At 35.4% G+C, this 7,958-nt stretch overlaps 1 pseudogene; it reads left to right on the top strand.

Annotated features, from left to right (window-relative positions):
- The first annotated feature begins 294 nt into the window (after positions 1–294).
- On the top strand, positions 295–4,817 carry LOC140955881 (uncharacterized; annotated as a pseudogene).
- The last annotated feature ends 3,141 nt before the right edge of the window (positions 4,818–7,958 follow it).

Raw genomic sequence — 7,958 nt, 5'->3', positions numbered from 1 at the left:
GCTGGTGTTCGGCCGAGAGAAAAAGAGATGTTTATAGAAGAGATGGAGGAAACTCCTCTGTTGCACTATTGTTTGCGGTTCTGGACTTGTTGAAGACACGGTGCTGGCCATGAGGACATCATTGCTAGTGGCGTTGGAGGCTGGCGGTCAGGCAACCTTTGAACAAACCATCTTTGTCTTTCCTCTTTTTTTTTTTTCTCTGTTCCGTCTTTCCCTCAGGTCTTTTGTTTTCTATGTTCTCTTTCTCTCTTTTGGTTTCGTTCTTGCTAGTGCTGAGGAGGGTTGTTTGCAACCATGATTAAGGAGAAACAATTGTTGTTGCTCACGGTGGCTACCGCTCAGGTCACTAAAGTTTGTGCTGCCACCACTGAGAAGAGAAGGCTGTTGTTGGAAGTGTAGGGGTATAGCTGACGCCGGTGGCTGTTGCTTTAGGCGAGGAGGAAAGGAAAGAAGTGTTCCCTCTGCTGCTGCTATTGTTACTAATCTTAGTTGCAAACAATGTTGAGGATGGAGATCTCAATTGGAGGCAACACTATTAATGGCTGAGGATGGAGTCCTGCATTTGTCAACGTGAATTAACTTTGTTGCCATATTTCTCATGCATAGAGAGCTAGCTGTGAGGGGCAGGGAGGGTGCTATGCAGAGAGGATGGTTTGCTAGAGATGCCGCCAGTGTAGGATGGGCAATTGATGCAAGGGAGGAGACGCATGGTTGCTGCTGCACTACTGCTGGAGCTGTAGGAGGTACATGGTACTACGACAATGGGCTGCTTTTTGACAGTTTTTTTTGTTTAGTTTCTTGCTTCCTCTCGTGACTTTGGGGAAGAACATGACAGGGAAAGGGTTACCGGCTGTGAGGAAAGAGCTTTTTATTTCTTACAGGGGGCAACCTTAGGCTCTTCCAGGTTTTTTTTTTTATCTTTCCTTTCTTTTTGTAATCTCCTCGGGGTTTCTTGTGCCTCCTTCTCCCCTCCCCTTTTTACATACATTGAGATCTATATTTATAGTGCAAGAGTCTCATTGCGTGTAGAAACAAAGTTTCAATCAAACTCATTTTCTTTTTTTAAGTTTGAATTTGATTAAGAATCAAATTTGAAAGCGGATACTTATCATTATCTTGAAGACAGACATTATATTGAAGATAGGGATTATCTTAAAGATAAGAATAGAATGACAAAAGCACATTGTAGTCCCTTGTTTTCACGTAAGCTGACAAATCATACTTTTCATCGAAATAATCTTTGATCTTTTAATTTTACATTTTAAACCCTGTAAAATTAAATTAAAAATTAATGGGTCAAAATTGGGTTACAACAATTGTCCTCTCTTTACAATGCTTACGGTGCAAAGGCATTGGAAAATTCATTTTCTTTTGACTTTCCATAGTAAGTTTTGTAAAGAAAAATAAGCGTGAAAACTCCTCTTTTCTTTTGATTGATTTTTTTTAGAAGTGGTTTTATTGTAATGGGTGACTTACCCAAGTGGAAGAATACAAAGAAAGAGTCTCATTGTAATGGGTGACCTTCTAAAATGAAAAAAAAATACAAACAAGGGTCTCATTGTAATGGGTGACCTACCCAAGTGGAAAACGAAATGTCTTTAAGGGACGACATGATAGGGCTCAAAGGCGCACTTGAAAAGGAGGTGAGGCCTCGAAGGCACACTTGAAAAGAGGTAGGGTTGGGAAACGCACTACCTTGAATGCTTAAGGGCTCAAAGACACACTCGAAAGGAGGTGAGAGCTCGGAGGTGCACTCGATAGGGTGGTACGATTAGGAAATGCACTACCTAGGATGGTTGAGGGCTTGAAGGCATGTTTGAAAGGAGGTAGAGTTAGGAAACGCACTACCTTAGATGGTCAAGGGTTTGAAGGCGCACTTGAAAGGAGATGAGGGCTCGAAGACGCACTAAAAAAAGAGATGAAGGCTCAAAGTCACACTCAAAAGGAGGTAGGGTTAGGAAACACACTGCCTTAAATGGTCGAGGGCTCGAAGGCGCACTCGAAAATGAGATGAGGGCTCAAAGGCACACATAAAAGGAGATAGGGTTAAGAAACGCACTACCTTAAATGATCGAGGGCTTGAAGGCACACTAAAAAAAGAGATGAGGGCTCGAAGGTGCACTCAAAAGAAGGTAGGGTTAGGAAATGCACTACCTTAAATGGTTAAGGGCTTAAAGGCGCACCCGAAGAGAAATGAGGGCTCTAAGGTGTACTAAAAAGAGGTAGGGTTAAGAAACACACTACCTTGGATGATCGAGGGCTCAAAGACGCACCTGAAGGAGGTAGGGTTTAGGAAACACACTACCTTAAATGGTCGAGGGCTTAAAGATGCACTCAAAAGAAAATGAGGGCTCGAAGGCGCACTCAAAAAGAGGTGGAAAAATACAGAGAATTTTCAGGTGGCCTAATTCTCGTGGCCGGCCTGCCTAATAATGGTTTTTAAGTGACCATTCTCTCATTTCTCTCATTTTCAGTTTGGTGAAGGAACATTTGTCTAGAATGAATCTTGAAATCTTGATCTTGCATTTTGAAAACAAAAATTATTTTGATGTAAGTTTAAAAGCATTTGCTTTTGAAATCTTGCAACTCGGTTTTTTCTTAAAAAAGAAATTATTTGCTCTTGTGTTTGGCGATATTGTCTTTGGTGAAAGTATGTCATGAGGTGACCTTCTATTTCTTATGGGTTTCCAAAGTGAAGGTCTCGAGAAAAAGCTCAAGGTTTTGTTTGAGAAAAACTTGTCTCTTTTTGAACACTCATTTTATCAGCATGAATAATAATGAGTAGTTTGTTCTCAATGTCATGACTCCTATGAAAAAGTAATCTTTGCATTTTGAGAGCATTGTTTATTGTTCCAGGTTGCTTGCTTGCTTAATTAAAAAGGACTTCTACAGGCACGTTGATTATAAATTAAAAGTGCATTTTTATCAAGGTTTTATATCATTATTTTGCACTTGAAGTATCAATAACTCCTTAACTAGAGCATGTTTTATAATAACAAGTCTAATAACATAAGATACCTTTAATTTATGGTAAATGTTCATTTTAAATGCAGGCCTATCACATAAATCAAAGGATGTATGTTAGAATTGTTGTAGAGTTTTAAGGTTATTAAATAAATTTGCCAACTGGAACAACAGTGACCTTAAATAGCAGCCTAATAAATCTTAAGAACATGACCCATGAACTGTAAAAGTACTAATTTCTTGGCTATATATATGTGTGAGCTGGACAAATAATTAAAGTTTGTTTATGTGGTACATATTTTATTTTAAATGATTGTTTAAGTACTAGTAGTTAAAGAAGTATGTTTATTTCTAAAAATGCTTATTAGTGTTATCATGTTAATTAGACTAACATGGATGATCGATCATGGATGTATCATCGTCTTATGGATGGTCGCCTTCGTCCTGAATACATTACAAGTGTTAGAAGATTTATCAATTTTGCATTTTCAATTGATAAAAATATATCCGGGGAAAAAATTAGATGTCCTTGTGTGAGGTGTAAAAATCAAAAGTTTTTAAAGGAAGATGATGTTTGTAAGCATCTATTGACAAAAGGTTTTTTGCTTTGTTATGAAAATTGGACTGTACATGCAGAGCCTTATGTCGCAGAACCAATATTGGCTGGACCTTCATCGGTTGGAATTATTCATGTTGTGAATGATGTTTGTCTAGAAAATCCATATAGGAATTTGGTTATGGATGCAATGGGGGTTGGTGATGCATAATCTAATGATAATGTGTCTAGTCCTGTGGTAGCAGAGGAACTTCCAAATCTAGAGGCAACTAATTTTTTTAAGCTTTTGAAAACTGTGGAGGAGCCTTTGTGGGATGGGTGTACCAAGCAATCCAAATTATCTGCTTGTGTACAATTGTTTAATATAAAGTCAACTTTAAATTTGACTCAGACTGCCTTCAACAAGTTTATTGATTTTACAAAAAGTTGCATGCCTAATGATGAAAATTTGGTATCCAATTTTTATGATGCCAAGAAATTTATGCGGCCACTTGGACTTAGTTATGATAAATATAATGTGTGTCCTAATTACTGTATGCTATACTATGGGGTAGATGCAATGAAAATAAATTGTGATTTTTGTGGAAGTTCACAATACAAACCTAGAATTCCAACTAGTAAAGGTTCCAATAAGGCAGAGAAGCAACTCCGATACTTTCCCTTGACACCAAGGCTTCAGAGACTGTTCATGTCTCCATATCATGCCAAAGATATGACATGGCATCATTTTCATAAGTTAGATAATGGGGTTATGGTGCACCTATCTGATGGGGAGGCATGAAAGGAGTTTAATCGTGTCCACTTAAGCTTCGCATCAGATCCGAGAAATATTCGGTTAGGGTTATGCACTGATGGATTTTGTCCATTTGACATGTCTTCAAATACATATTCTTGTTGGCCAGTAATTGTGACTGTTTATAATTTGCCTTCATGGAAGAGCATGACTAGACCATTCATGTTTTTGATAATGATAATTCCTAGGCCAAAGAATTCAGGGAAAAAGCTTGATGTTTTCCTAAGACCTTTGATTGATGAGTTAAGGAATTTATGGTTTGTTGGTGTTGAAACATATGATGAATACAGAAAGGAAAATTTCCAATTAAGGGCAGCTTTGATGTGGACCATCAGTGACTTTCCAGCATATGGCATGTTATTGGGGTGGAGTACTCATGGAAATCTGTCTTGTCCTTATTGTATGGAGCGTAGCAAGGCTTTTAGATTAAAAAATGGAGGGAAAACTACATTTTATTATTGTCATCGACGATTCCTACCCATGAACCACCCATATAGATGTTAATTTGATAAGTTTTTGAAATGAGTAATTGAAAGGCTCCCTCCTTTACCTCGTCGATCTGGTTTGGAAATGTTAAACGAAGTGTCCAAGTATACTGAGGGACGTAATGGAGGTTTATCATATAATGATAAAATTCCTTACTGTGGTGTTAAACACAATTGAGTGAAGAAGAGTATTTTCTGGGAGTTTCCATATTGGCATACAAATTTGATTCATCATAATCTTAATGTCTAGCATATTAAGAAAAATGTTTTTGACAATATTTTTTATACAGTGATGGATTGTCCTAATAGAAGCAAGTACAATTTAAAGGCTAGGTTGGATATTCAATTGTATTGTAAAAAGCCAAATTTACATTTGCAACAAGATACGAGTGGTCGGGTTTACAAACCTAAAGGCACTTATTGTCTACACAAGAAACAACAACAAGAAGTTTTGTCATGGATGAAGGAATTATCATTTCCTGATGGTTATGCTTCAAGCATTTCACGATGTGTGAAAGAGGCACAATGTAAGGTTTCGGGGATGAAGAGTCATGATTATCTTGTCTTCATTCAAAGACTTCTTCCAACCGCTTTCCGACCTTACTTACCCAGGCCACTGTGAGAGGCATTAATTGAACTATCCGTATTTTTTTTGAGATATTTGTTCAACAAATTTAAATGCCCAACACATGGAGTTAATGCAGATGAATATAATTGAAATAATTTGCAAACTTGAAAGGATTTTTCCTCCATCCTTCTTTGACTCCATGGAACACGTGACGATATATTTACCTTACGAGGCAAAAGTTGGTGGACCGTTCAATATCAATGGATGTATCCATTTGAACGGTATGTTTTCAAACTATGTTAATTTTATTCCCTTTTTATTTTAAAAAATAAACTAATTGGCATAAATGATATAGCTATGTGTTTTATTTGAAGAAGAAACTGACTAATAAAGCTGAAGTTGAGGGTTCCATATGTGAAGCATACTTGATTGATGAAATTACCAATTTTACATCTCATTATTTTGATGATGACATGCAAACAATTTGGAATCGAGTTCCACGGAATGATGGTGGTGGAATTAAAAGTCTAGATGGACGTCTCTCTATTTTTTCCTATCCAGGGAAAAAATTATTCAAAAGATTTTATAGAAGACAGTTGTCACATGCTGAAATGCAAGTTGTGTATAACTATGTGTGATTCAATTGTCAAGAACTGAAGCCTTATTTAGAGTAAGTATGAAATATTATTTTGTACTTAATTTATAATAATTTATTATTAACTTTAACATTTTAAAATTTTAGGCAATGTCATCAAGAGCTAAAGTCACAACAACCACATGCAAGTGATGTTGAAATTGAAAAATTATGTGAAGAGATCTTTCCAAATTGGTTAAAAAATAATGTAAGTATTTTAATAAAATTAATTTATATTTTATGTCAATTAGTTACTTTAAAAATATTACTAATCTCTTTTAAATCACTATTTCTTATGGAGTTAACTATTATGCTAGGTGGAATACCAATCTAACGGAATTGAAAATCAACTCTTTGGACTTGCTATGGGCCCTTCAACTTCAGTGAAATGTTATAATGGGTATTATGTGAATGGTTTTAAATTTCATACTGAACGTTATGGTCATTTTAAAAAGACAATGAATAGTGGAGTTTGTGTGAAAGGAAGTTGCTATGATGATAATGAATGTGATTATTATGGAATGCTTAAAGAAGTTGTTTGGTTAAAATACTTGGGGAGTAAGTGCAAGTTATTTATGTTTAAATGTAATTGGTATGATACAAAATGAGGGATTAGAGTGCATCGTTCAAATGGTTTGGTTGAAATCAAGCATACATCTCGACTACACGAAAATGAAGATTTTGTGTTAGCACAACAATGTCAACATGTCTACTATACATATCCACCTGGTAATAAATCCTTTGAATGGTGGACGGTTATTAAGACAACTGCTAGAAGTCATTATAATGTTGACATGGGTGAATTTATTGAAGATGCCAACAATGTGAGATCATTTGATGTTGATCAATCAGATGCGATTTCTCAACCATGTCATGTCCTTCCTACTCAAACACTTGATGATCCAAATATACTTGTTGAATCATCTTATTATGAAGAAATCGATCAACATGAATTTTCTTCAACTTGACATAAATTGGGGAAACGAAGATGAAGAAGAAGAAGAAGAAGAAGAAGAAGAAGAAGAAGAAGGTGATGATGGTGATGGTGATGGTGATGGTGATGGTGATGGTGATGAGGATGAAGATGATTGTTGTGGTGGTGGTGGTGGTGATGACGACAACATGGTTTTGTGTGGTGATGATGATGACATGGTTAAGAGTGATGATAATAATGAGTAGCACAAGTTAATTATATTTCATAATATATGTAATGAATTATCTTTATTATATGTATGGATGATTTCATATTATTTCCTCATATTACCTGACAATGTTTAGGTTTTCAATGTTTTTTCTTTATTATTTTATTCAAGTGTATGTTATGGATCACATTACATATATTATTTTCATTGACCTTTGAAACCATTTCTAACCTTTCAAGTATCAATCTTTAAATTGCAATTCTGATGTTATAGTTTATTTTGTGATTTGTCTTCTTGCTGATAGATTTTGAAGCATGAATAAAAGGGTTCTTCTTACTCGATGTCTTTATTTATAGGAACAAACATTAAGGTAAGCATACTCATAATTTTGATTTCTGCTTAATTAATTATTTAGATTTTTATTTTTATTATTGTTTATGTTAATTGGCTTTTGAAAATTTAAACTTCATGACTGATTTTTATTATATGCTTAATGAAATGGTCTTGATGTTATTTATATATTTGTTTTTGTTCCTGATAGTTTAACTATGAGCTAATTTATTGTTATGCTGTATATATTCATATGATAATGTATATATTTTTTCTGGTTTTTAGCATGCCTCGATGAGGATCCATATTAGATTCTAGGAGTGACAGGTCCACTTCAAGGATTGACAGGTCCACTTCATCGAAATAATTTCAAACTATATCAAGACATAATAACAAAGGATCCACTTTTCATCAACCTGTGTATCAGAACGCAAATGAGTATTATATACCTACTTTGAGGAGTACACATCCTCCTCAACATGATTA

Source organism: Populus alba, chromosome 8 (assembly GCF_005239225.2).
Source record: "Populus alba chromosome 8, ASM523922v2, whole genome shotgun sequence".
Classification (NCBI taxonomy): domain Eukaryota; kingdom Viridiplantae; phylum Streptophyta; class Magnoliopsida; order Malpighiales; family Salicaceae; genus Populus; species Populus alba.
This window is presented reverse-complemented; position numbering and strand designations above follow the sequence as displayed.